The sequence below is a fragment of the Hyperoodon ampullatus genome, assembly GCF_949752795.1.
Source record: "Hyperoodon ampullatus genome assembly, chromosome: 4".
NCBI lineage: Eukaryota > Metazoa > Chordata > Mammalia > Artiodactyla > Ziphiidae > Hyperoodon > Hyperoodon ampullatus.
The window spans coordinates 134317400-134339610 of NC_136917.1; the positions used below are offsets into that span (position 1 = coordinate 134317400).

The window sequence follows — 22211 nt, forward strand, 5'->3', positions numbered from 1 at the left end:
TCACATAGAGATATTGTACATCTATGTTGTTCACCAGTAATATTTCTCTTAAGGTAACATGATTTTCCCCATGATTTGTTGGGTTTTCGAGATGCGTGTTTTAAAGACGGTCATTGAGATAGGATTATTTGATCATTCCTGGACTTCCTTTGGGTTTCCTAACTTTTTTCAGGGCCCCTGTGAGCTGACCTTGGGCTGTGGGCAGGATTACAGTACCTCATGAGCCTGAAGAGGCGCTGTTCTCTATCATTTCTGTGGATTCAGGCTGCAAATTTTTTGCAGCCTGAGTGTGTGGGAAATAGATACCTGTGCTAGTGATGTTTTACTTTTCTCCCAAATATGACTTTATTTGGGGGGAATGCCTAACTTTATTGGTCATCTTTGAAAATACCCGTAGGTGGATATTTTCCATTTCTTGACTTATAAGTACTCACTTCTTACTGAACTATATTGTAAATAATTATGTGTTTAATATCCACTTTGAATAGTCTCATAAAATAGACTCAGTAAAAGTTTTCTTTTTTGATTTCCATGTCAAGAAGTGAGATCTTCAGCTCCTGATTTTAAAGCTCTTCAAATTGGATTCTTTGTTACCTAGGAGAGCCACAAGTATAATGAAACAAGTTGCTAAAAAAGTTGAAATTATAAAGAACTGTGTAAGAAGTGATGCATATTTTAATTCTTTGTACAAAAGTTGTCTTGAATAAACCAACGTAAAAATGCATGATTGTGAAGAAATGCTGGGGATAAGAATCAAGAAGATTTAACAAGCTCATTGATGGTTTGAATCTGTCATCTGTTTTAAAGCAATTCTTTTTCCCAAATCCAGAGTCCTTAAGAGTTCATCTCTGAGGCAAAGATCATTTATCCCAATTGCTTTATATTATTGCAGTGAGTGATTTTAAAACAACAGCAGTAACAGCAAATGAATATTCTTTTCAGAGTGGGTATGGTTGCAGATATAAACAACAAACTAGTGGTTACCAGTGGGGAGAGGGAAGGAGAGGAGGGGCAAGATAGTAGGGGATTAAGAGGTACAAACTATTATGTATAAAATAAGCTACAAGCATATATTATACAACATGGGAAATATAGCCAATATTTTATAATAATTACAAGTGGAGTATAACCTTTAAAAATCATGAATCACTATATTGTACACATGTAACTTATGTAATATTGTACATCAACTATACTTCAATTAAAAAAGTCTCACGTTAAATCAAAATAAAGAACTTTCAATTTAAAAAAAGTGGGTGGGTAGCATTTTCCTGGGTATTCAAAATTAGCAAGGACTTTTGTTTACTAAACAACATTTCAATCAGTGTTGATCTGCTTGAAATGAAACATAGTAACTTTAGGTCCTCTATTTTAATTCAGATGTACATCCCTGTGTTCAAATACCTAGTTACAGCAAGAAGAGGATCTGCTAGGGTTTAAAATAATGTTTTGAAGGGTATATGTCAGAATAGTTTTGGGAAAAGAAAAGCCCTACTCGCCTTCCCTTCCCCCGTATCTTCTCTTTCCTCTTCCTATCTAACTTTCCTCACTCCACAAATACTTATTTTTTTTAACAGTAATTTTATTAATCTCTTTAATTATTATAATTAACACCATAACAAATTGCCATAATTTGCTAAGTTACAGTTTTTAGCAAACGGAAGACAGGCAGGCAGGATAGAACAATATCTCTTCCTATGTCAGTCACCCATCCAGTGCATGCCAGTGAAGTAGTAACCGTGCATCAAATGCTGACGTAACCCAGACTTTTGGTCACTCAGATAAAAAAAGCACCAACGGAAGTAAAATTCACAGTGAGCCTCTCTGGCTCTCAGACAAGCAACTTTCTGGCCAGGTACACCTTCTAGAACCCAGGGGCCCAAATAAGTCAAGACTTGCTCAGATCTTTGAGTTTTCCAGAGGAGATCCTAAATATTTGTTTTATGGTTTCAAGTAATTAGTCAGTCAGAAAAAGGGCCAAAGACTATTTGATCATAAAAATTTCCCTGCGAAAGCATTCCATTTTTAGTTAAAATGAAGCACAACCACCATCTGAAAATGTTTCTAAAACGCTAAGAGACTAAAAACCACTAACATGGAGAATACAGTTCCTACATGAAAACTCGTGGCGGGGAGCCCCTGGTTGGGAAGGTGAGCCAGGAGAAGGGTGGGAGGGAGCTGATGGGGTGCCCCGGGGGCCTGGGGTGCAGGGGCAGGAGGGCCTGCTCCTTGCCCAAAAGTGGCATTTGGACAACATACAGGACACAGCATCAGGTGTGTCCTGAAGGCCCCTGCCACCTAGCATCCTTAGCAATCATAAGTGAACATGGACTCTCTCCACTTCCTCTTTCAGTTTCCACCTCTATAAATGGGGCAGCAACAGAGGCAGTGCCTTCCCAGGAGAGGCGGGGTCTTTACCATGTGTTCGTTAGATTTTCACAGAGGGGTCAAGAGATTCAACAGCTTTCTAGTGGGGAGATTTCTTTTACATATCTGGCAATAAGTAGTACATTTTATTACTGCCATTTATCTCCGTGGAGTTTTTGAGCGCATCTAAAATAAGGAATTCTGCTTCAAGTTATAGTTTTGCGGTACTGAGAGGTACTTAAAAAGTGCCTTACAAAAAAATTCTAATTCTACCTAGAAGGAGGTAGAAAAACCATCCCAGGCCAGAGACTCCTGATGGCGAGTGGCGAGTGGCCCAAGACGGGAGGGGTGCCCTGCAGCACCTTTGTGCTCCTAGCCCAGGGCCTCCAATAAGTCCCTTTTGTGGGGGACACAGCAGACTGCTCCTTAAGAATGCCCCCAGTGCCCTGTCCTGCCAGTGAAGTCACCTGGTGGACCAGGCTGCAGCAGGTGCCAGAGACCCTTTGCACCAGCCTCTGATGGGCGCCCCCTTTCTCTGTGCACAACTTCTCTGCCTGCCCAGCACCCAACAGTGAGAGGCTGTGGGTACACTGTGGGTACCCAGGCCTCTCCGACCTAGTGGGATGAAAGGGACACAAAGACAGAACATGCCTCCGTGGGGAGGAGGGGGCGACATTGCCTTTGACCTTAAACCCATTGCTGTAGGGGGCTGTGTAAGCAGCACAGAAACGTTTTGGTCCATAGAGGCAAACCCAAAATCAGAGGAGGGTCAGCCGCAATCACAGAGTACCAGATACCTGACCTGGTATGCAGCATCATAGTTCAACCTGCAATTTCAGTTTAATTAGACTGTTATTAGGTAGCATACAAATTTGCTAGGGGAAAAAACCCCTTGAGCAATCTTGAAAAAGATGAAATAGAAAAATTACAGAGACATAAATTTGTTTATATAATCCCAAGAGAAACATCATCGAAAGCTTCAAGTTGAAGATAATTCCATTGACAATGAACTTAAAAACAGAATCATCATTTTTCTGAATTTTGGATAATCTTCAAATATCTCATGGTACCACTGGTGATGCTGCTGAGCCCTTGTGAACAGGACACAGAAGGTGAACAGAGCGAAAGCCTAGCCTTGAATGGACCAGCTGGCGAGGGCATAGACGCACCACTGGACGACTTCTTAGAAGTAGCTCTCTGCAGTGATGTATTAAAACAAGCCCCTCCTTGGTATTTTATATCCAGTCTCCCCTGGTTTCCTGAAGTTCCTTAGGACATGATCTGAATGGATGTTTATCACCATGCCTGTCAACCACACGACAAAACCTGTTAGAAATCAGGGGTCAGTGAGCCAGTCGTCAGCATGCACTGCATACTGGCTCGGGTATCTACTCTGCAAGTAGCCAGTTATAGGTGCAGAATACGAATGCCAATATAAAGGCGTACAATGGTGTGGGTTTTCCAACACGGATCTGAAAAGGGGGAAATCAAGGCCCGTTGCACATAGCGGACGAGGAACATGGCCAGCAGGATGCAGTTGGGCCAGTGGTTGAGGCGCTCGGCCGGGGAGGTCGGCCTGCTGAGGAGCGGCAGGGCCCGCGAGGGCAGCTCCTGCACCGCCCAGGCGGCCTGCGCGGGCAGCCGGAAGGCGGAACGCGCTAACGCGTGGCGCCCGTAGGGCCAGCCCACCAGCTTCAGCAGCATGTAGCACAGGAAGCCCGGGGCGCGCTCCAGGTAGGCGAGCGCGTTCAGCAGGAACGGCTCAGCCAGCTCCACTGCGGGGGACGGCAGGCGTGCTCTGGGGCCCGGCCGCGACCGGCCACTTACAGGGCCGCTCTGGGAGGTGGGGCGGGAGGCGCGGTTACCTGAGGTCTGCGCCGCCCCCAAAGCCCCGTGGCTGAATCAGCCCCGCCCTGGCGGCCCCGAAGCAGCCCACGAATACTTATTGAGCAATGCTTAATTTCGTGGGGACGTGGGCATCGTAGACAATACAGGGATGAATCTTTTAGCTACTTCACTATAGCCTGTAACATTGAAAGCAACACAGTTCTTTGCTTGTGGAAAAACAGTGGATGATGGATTAGAACAGGGTGCACAAACTTTTTCTGTAAAGGGCCAGCTAGTAAATATTTTAGGCTCAGCAGGCCATATGGTCTCTGTCTCAGCTACTCACCTCTGCCGTTGTTGCACAAAAGCAGCCATAGATGGACGTGGCTGTGTTCCACTAAAACTTTATTTGCAAAAAGCAGACAGTGAGCCAGATTTGGCCCATGGATTGTAGATTGCCAGCCTCTGGACTAGTAAAGTAGGATTTACCTCTTTGAAGAAGAGAGGCAGTATTTCACTATTTTTCACTGACATCAGAGTTTTGGTTTTTGGAAACTTTTTTTTTTTTTTTTTTTGCGGTACGCGGGCCTCTCACTGTTGTGGCCTCTCCCGTTGCGGAGCACAGGCTCCGGACGCGCAGGCTCAGCGGCCATGGCTCACGGGCCCAGCCGCTCCGCGGCATGTGGGATCTTCCCGAACCGGGGCATGAACCCATGTCCCCTGCATCGGTAGGCGGACTCTCAAACAGTGCGCCAGCAGGGAAGCCCTGGTTTTTGTACTTGCAGGATACCTTTAAAGAAGGAGGCAGTGTGATCAGTGGCTTAGGTTATTAGAAGGATATAAATAATATCCTGTATTGAGTCTCCAGAAGGCAGACTACAATGAGAGGGTCAAAATTATAGGAACGTAGGTATTGGTTCAGGGTAAGCAGGAACTTTCTTATAAGATTTATTCATCTGCCTTGAATAGGAAACGACAAAGTAGAAGCTGTTCCCCACCTGTCAGGGACATTATGGAAGGGGTTCATGCACTGTGTAAGAAGGAGAAGTAGAGGCAAGGTTCCTCTCAACTTTCTGCCTACTTACCAGTTGGTCCTAATATATCAAGCAATCTCACCTCACTTTACCATGAGTTACTTAAAATCATTGTGATGTAGGGGTGGATTTCATTTAATCTTGGAATTCTTTTTTTTCCAACCAATTTTATGCAGAACTCAGATATATAAAACAAATGTGATATTTTATTATATGTGATTTTTACAGATTTATGCTCATGATATTTACTTATGTGTTTTATAGATGTATATTATCATTGAGGACAATGAAGCTGTTTTGATAAACACAGAACTGAATTTAGATGTGGATGAATTTCATTTCGATCCATTTAGATGAATGAGAACTGAAGGTTCATCTTCTAGTTCATTCAGTTATACATTTTGTTTTTTTGTGTGAGGTTAAGGAAGAACAAGATTCTCATAGAATCATAGTTGCAAGTGTTACAGATATTAAAGTAGCTCAATTCTAAATTACTCTTCAATCAGAAGGCAGAATATAGGTTTTATTCTGAGTTTACCTCCCCACCCTGCCCGCCAAAAGAAGATCACCCTGGCAGCACAAGTTAATGTGTGGGCATTCTCTAGTGTGTTAAAGTTTCATGTACAGTATATTTGAATATGTATTTTTTTTCATTTCAGTCTCTAAGATAATAAAAATTCAGTTTCGTTTAAAAAAAAATTTCTCAAATATCCAGCTGCCTCTTTGGAACCGAATCTGGGAGCAGAGTTTGAAAACCACAGGTTTAGAATCAGACATGGGCGGAAATCTAAGTTCTGCTTCTTACTTGCCACATGCTGGTAACCCTCAGTTTTCCATCTGAAAGATAGGCCTAGAAATACCCACCTTGCTCTAGTTGTGAGGACTGAGTGAACGTGTAAAACACCCAGCACATAGTAGTCTCCTAATAAATGTCTTCTTTTTTTTTTTCTTTCCTGTGATTTAAAACATAATCACAGCCCTTCTTTTAAATTATATTGTGTGTGGCTGCATTCGATTTCAATAGGTATGGTTTCATTTGCCTTTACTAGAAATTTTCACCATCTTAAAGGAACGCTTGACTGACTAGGATCTCTGCCTGCAGAGATGCCAATTACTCCCCCAAAAGGAGTGGGTTTGGGTGGGCCCCTCACCCTGTTGTTGTTGTGATTCCACCTTCTGGCCTGAGAGTGAAGAGGAGTTTGGAGCGATCTACCCTCCCAGGTAGAGGATAAGAATGTAAGAGGCTTGCTTATTCACACAATCAGAAACAAGGGCAGTGAGTGTGCAGACTTTCCTTATTAGATTTTTATGCCAACTGCCCCATCTCTGTCTGTTCTCTTTAGAAATTAGCAGTAAAAGCCATGTACCAGAAGGGCCAGTGTGCACACCTTTGGAGAAGCAAGGATGTGAACAGCAAGGAAATGAGGGAGGGTTTGTGCCACTTGGCAGCCAGACTGTAGGGATAAGGAGAAAATCCACAAGACTCAGGAAAAGTAGTGTCCCTTGAAAAAGAAAAGAGAAATAGGCTGATTCCTTAGGAACCAAAAGTAGTGAGATCCCAGCAAGCCAAGCTGGGCACGGGTGGCCTTGGGATTTCACAGAAGACCCCCAGTAGTTCCCTGACCATTTCAACTGGGGTCATTTGTCTTCAGCAGGTGAAAGTGCTGTGGCTGTTCATATAAGTTTCAGGTTTACGGGTCTCAGGTGCTGAGTGGCCCAGGGAAATTGGTCCTGAAGCCACGGTCCAGAGGGCAGCCAGGCAAGATGCTGGGGGCCTGGGAGGTTGTGGTAGTGAAGTCGAGTTTCATTTAAAATTACTCTTAAACTAATCAGTGGTTTTAAGCAGGAGGTGATAGGACCTGATCTACGTTTTGAAATCTTGCTCTGGCTGCTGCAGGGAGCCTGGATTATACGGGGCGGGAGGGCAGCCGGGAGGAGGACCTGTTGGTGAAACTCATCCATGTCCCAGCACTAGATGTAGGTGGCTTGGTCTGGGCGTCAGCGAGTTAGGATGCCTTCTCCTTGCCAAGCCCCCGAAGCTTGCTTACTTAATCCAGTAAGGTTAGTGGTATTAGTAGTAGTCCTTTCTTTTCATGCCTGAGAACCAGCTGTTGCAGTTCAGGGCGGCTAAGTTTTATATGGTCACACCCTGAACGACTTGAACCCAGGTCAGTCTAAACTCAAAGCTCACACTTCCCTTTCTTCCCTTGCCATGGTCAGAAAAACCAGAGGGCAAGTCTAGATTGTCCAAGTCATAAACCAATAGGAGGTTTTTTGATCCTTTAAACGATTGGACCACATTCTCCTGTAACCAGTGTTTCTTTCTGGGCGGTACAATAATTTTTTATAAGTTAAGATGGAGCTATTGATCTAGTAAAAGGGCTTGACCATTTAAATATTTTGAGGACTTTAAATATAGGTTTGACAATATAAGCATCATGCTCAAGGTAGAAGCTTAAAAATGTTCAAAGACACAATCCCTAAATGACAGTTTCTAAGGTTTTCTAACCAGAAGGGCAGTGCCAAAAAGTTGTTACTCATTTGATTATATCCAAAAGGAGAGGGAGGGAACACGAGGATAACTCCATGTTCTGGAGAATTAAAAAATATAATTTTCCTTATGATTCTAAATAATGGTGCTCCTGAGTGTCTAGTGAGCAATGCATTACAAACTGGATGCCTATCATTATAAAACAATATCCATGAAACATTAATAATATTGAATATTAAAATGTGATAATTGAATAATAAATTTTTACATAAGGTAGACTAAAACCTCTTCGGTTTAAACGTAGATGTAAATTGCCTAGGTGGACAGTAATATGAGGTCTGGCTAAAATGAATGGGTTTCCCCTTTGCCTCTGGTTCCGGGTCTGTGTGGGCAAAGTGCTGGGAGCTAAGCCCTATGCTTTGGGATGTTTCTTCCTTTGGGGAATCTCAGGCTTAGCGTCCTGGTTTTCAGTGATTGCAACGAGAAGTCACATTTCTAATGTGGAGGCCGCAGGAAGAGACACCAGGAGTACGAAATAAGGCCAGAATCAAGGGTGTCCAGAGAAGCTGATAGCAGAGTGCATCTCCTGGGGCCTCCAGTGTCCTCGGCCCCTTAGTGCAGATGCTCAGATGAATTTGTGTGCCTGGAACACAGACACTCAATTAAAAAAATAAGCAAACACCAATTTGGAGCTTACTGTGTTTTCTCTTATAACTCACTTAATCCTCATAGAACCCTCTAAGATAGGTAGTACTGTTATCTTTACTTTACAAATAACAAATTAAGATGCAAAGAAGTTAAGTACCTCACCCAGGGCCCCAGAAATAGTAAGTTGTATGGCTGGGTTTTGATTTAAGGAAGTCTGACACCCAACTCTGTGCACTTAATGGCTGCCTGATCGCTTCTTAGTATCTGTGAACTGTTGAATTGAGTGTCTGGTGCTTTGACTTTTCAGGATAGAATACTGCGTTTGCTTATGCCGGGGATTTTCAGAGTTAAGTTGCTGAAAGCTTTTCTGGGATCCCTTATTTGATCGTCCATAATGTTGTTAGAATTACCACATCTGCTTTCAAAATTAGTAATACCCCCAATCCACTGCCTCCTGAACATTCTATTCATTTATTTTATTTTTCTTCATAGCACTTATCACCATCTACCTTGATTTATTTTTGCTTTTGCCTGCCACCCCTGACTAGAGTGCAGGCTTCTGAGCCTTGTGTACTGCTTAGTCTCCAGCAAGGAGGACCCTGCCTGGCACAAAGGAGATGCTCAGCGCAGATATGAAGATTCATGCCAAGTACATTGGTGCCTTCATCTTGGCCATCTAAAATCCTTGAACCCTTCAAAAGGCTTGGTGTTCCATCCCACCCTTACTGCATGGAGCAGTGAAACATCTCAGGGGCATCAGGAGCCTGGAAGTTGTAATACTAAGGCTGAGCTCTTCTAATTGTCACGTGTATGGAAAATTCTTTTGCTTAAAGTTAACGAGAAAGACCTCTTACCACCTTAAAGAAAAGACCTCTTTCCACCTTAAAAAATATACTTCATGTCTCCGAGAATCCTCTGTACTCTTAAAAATCTATTCCACTCCTTACAAATCAGAATTTGGCAGACCTCTGCTATGCATGAGGGGGCTGGTGCCTGTGTTCAGTTTCTGGTGCCCAGATACCTTTTCCTAGGTACTTAGAGTAGAATACTCTAGCTGGGAAAAGGCTTTTCTGTCTAGAAGGTCACAGGGACTTGTCAAAAGTGTTATTTGTGGTAGGTCAGAGATACTGCATTCAGCATGGGTTTTTATTGGCCTTTAGTAGTCAGAATATTTGTTGAACTCTGAAATACTTGTGAACCTGCTTTACAGTTTGTTTGACTTCATTTGCCTTCATTTGTTCTTAATGATTAAAAGTATGGGCTCTCAAGTCCAAAAGATTTGGGTTCAAATCCAGGTTCTGTCACATTACTACAGCTGGTATCTGTTTCCCCATCTCTAAATTGAGGATAATAATACCACTGTAAATCAGAACACATCACTCTTCCATTAACTGTTTTAAGGGACTATCCCTCTTGCTGAGATGACGTTGTCTCAACCACTGTATCAATTAGGATTGGAATTGTTTGGAAAATAGTGGCTTTGACAAGATAGATTTTTTTAAAAATAAATATTTATTTATTTATGGCTGCGTTGGGTCTTTGTTGCTGCATGCAGGCTTTCTCTAGTTGTGGTGAGCAGGGGTTACTCTTTGTTGTGGTACGCGGGCTTCTCGTTGCGGTGGCTTCTCGTTGTGGAGCATGGGCTCTAAGAGTGCGGGCTTCAGTAGTTGCGGTGCATGGGCTCAGTAGTTGTGGTGCACGGGCTTAGTTGCTCTGGGGCATGTGGGATCTTCCTGGACCAGGGATCGAACCCCTGTCCCCTGCATCGGTGGGCAGATTCTTAACCACTGTGCCACCAGGGAAGTCCCAACAAGATAGATTCTTTTCCCCCCTCCTCAGGTAGGTAACTCCAGAAGTCATTAGGTCCCCAAGATGCTTTTGCTTTTGTGTGTGGACTCTAAGCTCATGGTTCAAAATTGCTGCCAGAGCTCCTGCCATCACTTCTGCATTCCAGGCAGCAGGACGGAGAAAGGGCAGAAGAGTGTACCTCCCTCATGGGAGACTTTTGGGACTTTCTGATTATATTTAATTGATCAGAACTTGGTCACATTGCTATACCTAGCTGCAAAGGAACCTGGCGAATATATCATTTTTTCACTCAGAAACAGAATTCTCTGCAACTGCATTCAGCCATTCCTCACATACCTGTATCTCTCTGGGTCCACTTCTCTTGAGATTACTAGCAAGGGTATTCTTCTCTGCTTTGTATATCTTTTCTGTATAGTTTCCTTTATTCATACTTTCAGCTTCCTCATACATTTAGGTTCCTGTGATTCTTCATGGTCATAAAGTTACTTAATGCCTTTGTTTTTTGTGTTCTCTCAGCTTCACGTCCTACTGCTAACTGCTTTATCTTCTCAGTACTTTTCCATTCATATTTTGGAGAGCGAGAATGATTGGTCTAGGCTAGCCTAGCTCTTCCTGCTGGGCCCCTCCGTGGTTGTTGGCTAGCTGGAGGACGGGACAGCCTGCTAATTTAATCAGCTGTGGCTATCTTGCTTATGGGTCTTTTTATCTGCAAGTGTGTGGAGGCAGAGCAGGCTTTATAATGTGACCAGCATGCTTGCTCCTTCACAAATGGAGCTTCGTTTGGCAGTGAGTTAGAGATAAATCTTAAAATGATAAACCTTAAAATTAAAAATCTTAACATGAATGAATTTTAGATAGTGTGTAGACAGTCAACAAATATCAGTAACTAACATCTGATTGAGAAGTGATTATTTAAAAGTACAGGAGGGTATTTAAGGCATATACCAGTATCCCTCAAATGCTTGCATATCCTGTGATATTTCTTGCTTTTATTCATGTTGTCACTTTCATCTGGAATGATCTTTTCTTCTTCCATTACTCCCTTTCTCCTAGCTAACTCCCAATCTTTTAAGACTATTTGGGGACCTCTCATTATGCTGGACATGTTTATCATGCCGTTCTCTGTCACAGGTCTGTTAAATAACTGCTCTCTCCTGAGCTGGAAGACTGTTGATGCCAGGGTTGGTCTTATTTATCGTTGTATGTCTAATATCTGCTTGCCTAGCAATGCCTGACACATTAGTGATGCTCAGCAAAATTTTTTTCTTTTTCTTGGATTGAAATTTCTTTTTATCCTCAGTTCATGACAAAAAGTAAAAGGAATAAATTTGCCAAGGTGAATTGAACTAATTATTTTAATCTGGTAAATTAGAAGGGCATTTCTTTCCTGCTTCCAATTCTTCTTTAATCAGAATTTTCAGAAGGAGAACTGTTCTTATCTTCAGTATTGAGCCAAGCTTCTGCTCTTGTTTAGAAATTACACATGACTTTTAGTGCCATTTTGCAGAAGATTGGCTAAAATTTTGCTGGCTTGAGATCTATAGATTCCGATATGACTGTTTATGTTTGTGTTTGATTTTTTTTGCTACGTGACTTTTCAAATCTCTGAGACTATTTCTGCTAGATGTCTTTTCAAATACTTGCGTTTGAATTTCACAAAGAGATATGTGCTGAAGATATTTTTTAACAGGTGAGGGCAGTGATTCCTTTTTGGATCACTGGTTGAACCCTTACATACTTCATCCCTGGACAATTGTAGATTGCTTGGGAAGTATAGATGCTCTTGGGATGATGGTGGTACTGTTATAGTTGAAAACATTTTGGAAAATGCCGAAAGACCAGTTTTGCTAGTTTTGCTTTAGACGTAAATGTTTCTTTCCAGGTTGATTATCACTATCCTTTTTCCTAGTCTGAGGAAGCTATACCGTAGATGTTGAGGAGCAAACTCCTCCACGTTTTGTAAACAAAAATTCATTTTATTTTGTAAATACAAGTTTGAGTTTTTTAGAAAAGTTAACTTATTTCCCAGTGGGGAAAGTAACCTTTCGAGTGTGCCAAGGGAGTTGTTAAATAATTCACTGTTAATGTTTTCAGTGGCTGCACTAACAGAAGGCGATGCGGGTTCTGAAGTCCATGGCATTCCCAAGGGTTTGTTTCTGTGTCTGGAGGAGTGACTATAGCATAATGACGGACGTAATCTTTACTCAGAGATGATTCCACCCACTGAGGACTCTGGAGCACCTACGCACCTTGGAACGCACTGAACTGGTCTTCTCTCCACAGTTTCCCAAATCCTGCACCTTTGCCTCCAGCCCACTTGTTTTGGGATTCTGTCAAGAGAAAATGCTAGATCTTAGCTTTACTTGGGAGTAGCTGATCCAGACATGGGCCTCATTTGAAGGTGATTTACTGCTCTCCCTACCCCCATCTTGTCACCCCAGTTCTAACACACACTCGCGGTACTCAGAAGCGTTGACTTGGCTATATTAACCTTTTATTTTCATCACACGCAAAATTACAGAGGAGAAAATTAGGAAACATGACTGTCACCTTGCCCTATATCAGAATGAGGGATTGCATGGCACATCAAAATATTCTAAAAACAGCTCCTTTAGAAAAAGAAAATTAATGTGTTTTTTCATCCCCTGATGGAACAGAAATTTGTTATACCTTGAAATCAAGTTTTTTCCAGACTGTGTAGTATTTTCTGCTGTCTTGTTGAAGATTTTTTTTCTCCTTTATTTTCATGCTTACCTTTTGAAATTTCTTAGGGAAAACGACAGTAAAATGTAAGTAATCATGTTAATTTCAAATTGAGTATTCATTTTCTCTTTCTCTGGATTAGACTTTTTTTTTTTCTGTAGCCCTGTCTTAACAGATTTTAACCAATCTGTGACTTGCTCTTGACAGCACTTCTTTTCTGCAGTTTCATCAGATGAGGCAGCAAAGAAGGTGAGATTATTCTGAAGGTTATTGCTTTTGAAATAATATCCTTTCGTTCTTCCTCAGGTGAGTCTAGATGGAGATTTATGAATGCTGATATAGAGGCTACTGGGTCAGAGTTTATCTAGGGTAGAGATCCATTCTTTCCTTGGGGATGATTACTCATCTTTCATTCCAAGCTATGCATTCTGTCCCCTGGGTTTTTTTTTTTTTTTTTTTTTTTTTTCCAGTACGCGGGCCTCTCACTGTTGTGGCCTCTCCCGTTGCGGAGCACAGGCTCCGGACGCGCAGGCCCAGCGGCCGTGGCTCACGGGCCCAGCCGCTCCGCGGCATGTGGGATCTTCCCAGACCGGGGCACGAACCCGTGTCCCCTGCATCTGCAGGCGGACTCTCAACCACTGCGCCACCAGGGAAGCCCCTGTTTCCTGGGTTTTTAAAATGGATTCTTGCCAATAGAGCATCTATATACGGAAAGAATATGAACTTTAAAATTTATAACTATTTCCTATAACATGACCCAAAGAAGTTTCATTATTCTTTTAAATATCTCTTTTTATTCGACTCCCTCTAATGAGAGTAAAGAAGGCCATTCCCGAGAACATTACTGTTAGAATGAATTTGGAGTTTGAGCAATAGATGTGCTGCTTGGTTTGAGGTCAGATGTCCAGGGATAAGGCAGTATTTGTAAGGGTTAGAGGTTAGAGAGGAGGAAGTACGGCTAGTGAGAAAAAAATGACACAAAATAAGTTGAGGGTTTTCAAGGGTAATAATTTTGGCAATCCCAGTAATAGTACTTGTACATTTTGGGAGTGTGAAAAGGAAGGATTGGAAAGTAGGCTTTTAGTAACTGAAGAATAAATACGTCTCCCCCCTTTAAAAGGTCAAGCGCTTTTTAAGGTTAAGCTCTTCAAAAGAGCTCTAATGACAAATGCTGGGTCTCTTTCTTTTAAGGCCCCGGGGAAACCCGCTTGTTAAAACTGAGTATTTCTTAGAGTATTGCTCTGTACCAGTTAGGGTTAGTCGGTTGAGAGAGACACATAGTCTTTAAACAAGTTAGAGGTTTATTTGTTTCATGTACACAGTCTGGAGGAGGCTGGTGTGGCAGCTCCACTGCCCTTTGAGTCTCCAGGCTTGTTCATCCTTGGGTTTCACTTCCCATGTCCACTGTTCTCGGGGCTCCTCCCAATCTAAGGCCCCTGCTGGGGCTACATGAAGTCTCAATTGCAGAAAAAGAAGTAGGAAAGGCAGAACAGTAAAAGGGTCCTTCTTAGAGTCAGTTCACTTTACGCATCCTTCACTTTATGCATCTCATTACAGAGAACTGAGTCACACGACAGTCCCCAGCTCCAAGGATGGCGGGGAAATAGACTCTTGTTCCAGGTGACATAAAATAAGATAGTTATCTTTCACTTGGGGAAAATAACCTTTCCAGCTTACTGGGAGAGTTGTTAAATAATTCATTTTGTACAAAAATAAAAATCAGGGTAATTTCCAAAGGTAGAGGGAGAATAAACGTTGGGCAAGGTAATGAGTATTCTGTCATTCAGCTCTGAGGAGGCCAGTGGCATTGCCCTGGGGTGTTTCCAGTAGTGTATTTTATGCAGAATAAAGAAACCCAATAGTGCCACGGTGGTAATGATACCACCATTTAATGATAGAAATGATCCCCAATATTAAATCGTCAGCCATTCTTGTGAACAGTAGCACCTGGAACTTTTTGAAAGTTTAGAGTTTAAGAACTTTACACAACAAATTATCTCATGAGTTTGGTTTTTCCATTGCTGTAATTTTTAATTTTGAATGTCCATGCAATATAGCCTTGGCTTTCAATATTTTCCTTACCAATTCCTTTAATCATACAGAATTAGTTTCTTATGGCCATCTGAAGAGGCTGGATCATTTTGCAGAATCAGTCTGATACAAGTTTTTGGCCTTCTCTTACGAAGGAACATCTCTTTGGAAGCCTTTTGGCTACCATTGGGAATCGGGGATCTTGTGTCTCTGCTTCTTGGTGCAGCGGATACAACCATGATTGCCAGACTTGGGCATTATAAACTTCACAGAGAAGCTTTTGCTTGACAACAGTAAACCATAATAACAGTGTTGGACTGTATAAAGTTAGAGTTGTTTTGACTACATACTGATTTAATGTGCTAAAAATACTCCTCCAGTTAAAGAAAAGGCAATAAATCAATACTTGTGTTTGGTATACATGGTATTGTGAGTGGAAATGAGTTTTAGGGGCCTGAACTTGATTTGGGAATGAGAAGTTGTGAACTCTAATTTGAGTGCTGTCATTGATATTCTGAGACCAGGGACCTTAGTCTTCTCTTTAAATTCAGCCGATTCAAAACTTAGTATAACCACGAGCTTTTACTTTTTTTTTTTTTTTTTTACAAAGGTTACTTTTCTGTAAGCATTGTAGACATTTATGATCTAGTAAGAATTGAACTAAAAAAAAATAAGTGCTTATAAAACTACTTCTAGCAGTCAAAGAATTAATCATTGAAAATTAGATATTAGAGCAGGATTTAAAGAAATGTAATCAAACCAATACAATAAATCACATTCCTTAAATTATGCTATTGAAGTATCTGCTATAGTCCCATGATAAAGCACTATGCTACACACTTTATTATCTCTGTTTTATTTGAGCTGGCCTAGAAAAAGCCAAGAAAAGGAAGAAAATTCAGCCACTCGCTCATAAAGCAGGTGTCAAAAGACAACAGATTCTCTTTAGAGAGAGAAGCAAGACAAAAGGGGAGAAGTCAGTTCTATGGAACAAACATTTAGTTGTAATCTCTTATTTTAATCTTGTAGAGAATGTCTGAATGTATCCAGATCTCATTTGCTGTCTGTAGAATTGGCATTTACACGGTAAGCAATGTATATTTTTTCGGTACCAAATGTCATGAAAATATAAACAAAAAACTGCATGCTGGAGAGTGTATGGAGCTATGGGAATTGTCCTCCACTGCTGGTGGGAGTATAAATTTATACAGCCACTTCAGAAAACAATAAAGTTGAGTACCAGAATGTTCTGTGACCCGAGCAAATCTACTCCTAGGTGTGTACTTCAGAGAAATTGTTGTGTAATTATAAGAAGACCTGTGCAGAGAAAGTTCCAGCAAAAGTATTCATAAAAGGAAAATATTAGAAATAATGCAAATGTCCATCAGTAATAGATTGGATTAATAAATTGTGGCATTTTAATTAATTTCATAGGATACCATACAGCAGCAAACATTATAAACTAAAAGTAATATATATGAACTACAGCTATAATACACAGTGGTTACATTTTACAAATATAATGTTGATTAAAAAACAAATCACAGGAAAATACATGCAGTATGATTTGATTTCTACAAAGTTTGAAAACGGCAACACTAAGCAATACATTGTTTTAAGGTTACATAAATAGACAGATAAATTATAAAGAAATGTAAAAATTCGGATGTCATTACCTCTAGGGCAGCAGTTCTCGATGGGGGGGATAATTTTGCCCTCCAGGGGCTATGTGGCAATGGCTGGAGACGTTTTTGGTTGCTTCTCCTGAGGGTGGTGGTGGCATGCTATTGGCGTCCACTGGGCGGAGGCCAGGGGTGTTGCTAAACATCCAGCAATACAGTGGGTAAGCACTTGGTAGTTATCTGGCCCAGAATGTCAGCAGTGCTGAGGCTGAGAAATTCTGCTCTAGGAAAGTGGAGGCGAGGAAAAGGCTTTAAACGTTTTACTGATTTGGGCTTCCCTGGTGGTGCAGTGGTTGAGAGTCTGGCTGCCGATGCAGGGAACACGGGTTCGTGCCACGGTCTGGGAGGATCCCACATGCCACAGAGCGGCTGGGCCCGTGAGCCATGGCTGCTGAGCCTGCGCGTCCGGAGCCTGTGCTCCGCAGTGGGAGAGGCCACGACAGTGAGAGGCCTGTGTACCGAAAAAAAAAAAAAGTTTTAGTGATGTTCTGCTTCTTAACTTGAATGGTGGGCACATGGTGTTGGCTTTATAGTTATTCTTTAAACAACATATTTGCTTCATATACTTTTTTGTATGTATGATATACTTCACAACACAAAAATATAGAAAATGTTAGTGTGTTATGGAATTTTTTTTTTTTTTACATGAGTCTGTCAGTTGACTCCAGTGCCATGAGCCAGCCCATTTCGTAATTCAGAAATATAGGGATGTGTCTATGTAGATGACCATTAAAGAACTTTTCTAACGTAAAGACTCAGCGACGAAGTATCTTGACTTTTTCCCTTTGAAGGCCTAGGGAGGGGATTCTGAGAGTGAACAGGAAATGGAATGATGTTTACTTTTGAAGACCAAATTATTTTCTGTGGAAGGGTTTAAATTTTAGACTTAAGGTGATTTTGTTTCTCATCCCCCTTGCACAGAGGTGTGTGAATATGTGTGCACAAGAAGTTTAAGGAAATTGTTTAGAATGAATGAAGCAAGAGCTCTGAGTAAAAGATATGACCACAGATTGCCTAGCTGTGCTTATCCTTGTACCTTCCACAGCATCTGGCACACAGTAGATGCTCAGTAGCTATCTGTTCAGTTACATTGGTGTGAGCACCGTTTTCAGTTTTGCCTTAGTTTGAACTTAAAAAAAAGCACATTTTTTTTATTCCTTTTCTCACTTGTGTTAGCTGCTTGTCTCAGCTGAGTATCTTTTTATGTATTTTATGTTTTCCCTCAAGATGCTGGATTTTGTATATGATATTTGCCATCTCAAAACAAAATTGGGTGACATTTATCCCCAGTTAGATGGATAGATTACTTGGGGCTAGACATGCTTTCTGTTGTTTATCTGAAGTTACTTTGTTAGTATTTTTGTTGTTGTTGTTGATGGGGGGGTCCTTTGGGAAGCAGGCGCCAAATTGGAATTAGGAGTGCCAGAGAAAAAGTAGAGAAATGCCAGTGAAAGATGAGGAGGAGGGGACAGGAGGAAGCAGGGAGAGCCTTCAGACCATGCTGCGTGTCTGAGTCCTGTGCACGGAGAGCGGGAAGGAGGACGACCAGGGAGGAAGAGATTTACACTGCAGCGAGGTTCCGGGAAAGTCTTGCTTGGGCTGGCGGGACCTCCTTGAACAAAGCTGCCTGTTTGAGGAGTCCCGTGATGCGCAGGAAAGGCCCGACTCCAGGACCTCTGAGTGCCCGGGCACTGGCTGGCAGCCGCCCAGCAGAAGTACCGCCTCAGCATGAATGCCTGCAGCTGTGGCTGCTTGAGGCTGTCAGCCGGCTGTGCTTCCCTAGACGGGAGATCTGAGTGTGGGCACCACGGGAAGTCAACACAACAGTGTTATTTACCACTAGAAGCTGAGAACACCGGGACTGTTGATGTCAGGAATGGTGCTTGGGCATCCTCGATTGCCTAGCACTTAGCCTGGGCCCGGGACCATACAGGTGCTCATCTCTGCTTATTTAATGAAGAAGCTCTTGCTGTGGACTAATTCTAAGGCAAATGAAAACTGTGCTTAAAGGAGAGTGCTGTGGAGAGATTTGTGCTCCTACCCAGAATTCACGTGTCCAAGCCCTAACCCGCAGTGTGATGGTGTTTGGAGATGGGGCCTTTGGGAGGAAATTAGGTTTAGATACAGTCGTGAGGGGGTGGGGTCCTTGTGAGGGGATTAGCCCTTAGCAGAGACATCGGAGAATTTGCTCTCTCTCTTTCCCTGTGCTGTGAATCAGGAAGGCAGCCTTCCATAAGCCAGGGAAAGAGCTCTTACCAGAACCCAACTGTGCTGGCACCCTGATCTCGGACTTCTAACTCTAAAACTGTGAGAAATATCTGTCGTTTAAGCCACCCATTCTATCATAATTTGTTATAGCAGCCCAAGCAGACTAAAACAGGGAGGGGAAAAAAATCTTGTGAATTGTAAATAAAGAACATAAACAAACATGAAAAACTTAGTAGTACCTGTTGAAAAGAAATGCTAAGTTTTAAGTAAAACAAAGTAGGGGAGGAAACTAAAGATAATGGGTGAATGTCTGAGATGATGGTGATAGGTAGTTGACATGACTTTTATTTCTGTATGCCTCTAACGTTGCTGAAAAGCAGCTGATTAAGCACTTAACTAAGGAGAGAAAAGCCATACTTCTTACATATTTGGGATCCGTAATCTGAAATGAGCCAAGACCAAAATGGAATGTATACAGGACAGACACGCTGAAAACTTCCAAGGTATAAAAGTAAATGTGTTGGGCTTCCCTGGTGGCGCAGTGGTTAAGAATCCGCCTGCCAATGCAAGGGACACGGGTTCGAGCCCTGGTCTGGGAAGATTCCACATGCCGCGGAGCAGCTAAGCCCATGCGTGCGCCACAACTACTGAGCCTGCGCTGTAGAGCCCACGAGCCACAACTACTGAGCCCGCGTGCCTTAACTGCTGAAGCCTACACACCTAGAGCCCATGCTCCACAACAAGAGAAGCCACCACAATGAGAAGCCTGTGCACCGCAACAAAGAGTAGCTCCCGATCGCTGCAACTAGAGAAAAGCCTGCTCGCAGCAACAAAGACCCAACACAGCCAAAAATAAATAAAATAAAGAAATTTATTTAAAAAAAAAAGTAAATGTGTTGTATGCAGGTGAGTGCATACTGAACCTTAAATATTAAACAGTTTAATAAAAATCGTTACTCAGAGAAAACAAAGGCTGTCCTTTGCATGACTTCCACTTTTCTCTCCAGTGTTTGAAGTGGACAGAGCTTTCTCTAGACATGGAAAGGAAATGATGTTTGTTTAGAGTGCCTTAACTCAGGAAGCTGAAGAAAACAAATCCTACCTCAGTTTTCTAGGCAGGGATCTTAAGGTGTGGGTAGAGAAACTTACGCACTATCAGTGATGGAGTGATAGCCACTCCCAAACCCAAATGCTAGGACAAATTGAAACAGCAAAACAGAAGAAGGTCCTTAGATGAAGCATCTGCTCTGAGGAGGTAACTCCCTTTCCTGTGCCATGTAGCACAGGACAGAGAGTGCGTTCTCTCAAATGTGATATCCTGATGTCTTACAAAGAGGTAATTTAGTTTTTGAAACAAAAGAAGACCTGTTATGTGAATCTAGACTATTTTGGGTATTAAACAACATTCACTGGGTTCTGGTCAGGAAGAAGAAGGGGAAGTAAGTCCAGGCCAAGAGTTTACATCACAATTGTGGGTCTATGTTTTTTTTGAAATTCGAGCAATGGCAACAGGCCATACTTGAGAAAGTGATCTTGAAATGAACCTTTGGCAGTCAGGTGTGGATTAACTCTGGGCTAGAGGGCATGCTAGGGCATAGTTTAGGACTTCCCTTTGGAATGTCAGGGTAAATACCCTCAAAGGGACTTGCAGTTGTTCCCAGACGTCTCTGAGTTAGAAACTGTTATTGTTATCAGAGCCAGAGCACCGTGGTGGACAACCAGCTGGTGGTGGCTAGAAGCGGGGTGAGGGTTGGAGTGGTCATTTGGGCATCTAGCCACCTTCCTTGTTGGAGTGCGAACCCCTTTGGTCAAAACTGAAAGCTCGGAGGCCGAGATGAATGAAGCCGGGCCAGTTAATCTCGCCTCCTCCAGGATGGTACTGTTTGAAGCACACGGACCCTATGGGCTGATTGTTCCCTCTCCGTACCCAACCCCTGCGTGAACTAAAACTCAATCTAGTGATGAATGAGATTTGAACTAAATAATAGCAGTAAAGTATTGTGTGTGGCTAGTGATTTTGGTTAATAATAAGAGCTTTAAAAACTCTTTAAATTCTTCTTTTGACTTTGCAGAAACTATCAAATGCTATTTTACTAGCAGAGAAAACATACATCCTTTAGAACAATCACAGCGTTTGTGAAAATGGCATGTAGATTCATCCTGAGATACAGATGCATTCAGTAGTGGGTAGTGATTATCCTTTTACCGAACTGTAACATTTGTTTGTACCTGCCACACAATGCTCATATTCAACTTCTGTGACTTTATTTTTAAGGAGGGGGCAGGGAGGGCTATCTATTAGAATAAATGGCACAACAGTTGTATATCATTATTAATAATACGATTAGTAATATTGTATATTATTAAAACTTATTTTAATCTAGTTCTTTAAGTCTGAACAAATCCTGCCCTAAACTTTGAGGTTTTACAACATATAGTGCTACTTGTAAGGACACTGTATTTGTTTCCTTTTGCTGCTGAGATAAATTACCACAAATTTAGTAGCTTAAAGCAACATATATTTATTCTCTGATCATTCTGAAGGTCAGAAGTCTGAAGTGGGTCTCACCGGGCTAAAACCAAGATGTTGGCAGGGCTGCATTCTTTCTGGAGGCTCTAGAGGACAATCTGATCCTTACCTTTGGTGGCTGCCTGTATTCCTTTGCTCTTGGCCCCCTTCTAGCAGTGGCTTCACTTCAGCTTCTCCATTTGTCACATCTCTGTTCCTGTCATCACATCTTCTCTAACACGTCTAATAATCCTCTCTCTCTCTCTTTATAAGGACCCTAGTAATGAAATTGGGCACACCTGGATAATCCAGGCCAAGCTTCCCATTCCCATCTCAAGATCCTTAACTTAATCACACCTGTGACGCCCCCTTTTTGCCACGTAGGGTAACATAGTCATGGGTTTTGAGGATTAGGACATGGACACCTCATGGAGGAGGGGAAGGGAAGCAGCATGCTGTGTACCACAGGCACCAAAGAGGAAAGTGTAGAGGACTCATTCCTGTCATCATTCCTGGAGGGAAAGGAAATCAAGGTAGGCAATCCTGATGCCGGGTTTAGGATGTTACTGTCAGTACAACACCAAGGTTAAATATGTGTCAGACAGACTGGCAGTCCCGCATATGGGCTCTGCAAGTCTTTGCTCTGGGAACAAACTAAAGAGCAGCTTTAATACATGACCGTGTGGAGAGGAGTGGTGTTGACTGTCCCTGTTTTTTGTGCTCCTTGAAGGCTCCAGCTTAAATATTTATTCTAAATTGTGTGGGATGCTGAGATGTCTGCAGTCCTAATAAAGAAATGAAAAGCTCCAAGACAAAGGGAGGCACACGTTAATTGAAGAAATTCAGCATAATTGGAGACCTTAATGGAACGGAAATGAATTAAGTTATTGGTTTGGCTGTTG

General features: G+C 42.2%; 1 protein-coding gene and 1 pseudogene across 2 annotated transcripts in view; one reads left to right on the forward strand and one right to left on the reverse strand.

Moving 5' to 3' along the window:
- ARL15 (ARF like GTPase 15) overlaps positions 1-22211 on the forward strand; it is a gene marked incomplete at its 5' end in the record, with an annotated part of 422400 nt that overhangs the window by 18156 nt on the left and 382033 nt on the right. The gene's annotated exons all lie outside the window — the stretch shown is intronic.
- LOC307052211 (3-oxo-5-alpha-steroid 4-dehydrogenase 1-like) overlaps positions 3347-22211 on the reverse strand; it is a 40019-nt pseudogene continuing 21154 nt past the window's right edge. The window contains exons 3-6 of the transcript in view: positions 20507-20679; positions 18158-18384; positions 12426-12506; positions 3347-4203 (exon numbers count right to left, since the gene is read on the reverse strand). The product of the transcript in view is annotated as a 3-oxo-5-alpha-steroid 4-dehydrogenase 1-like (transcript). The remainder of the gene's footprint in view (positions 4204-12425; positions 12507-18157; positions 18385-20506; positions 20680-22211) is intronic.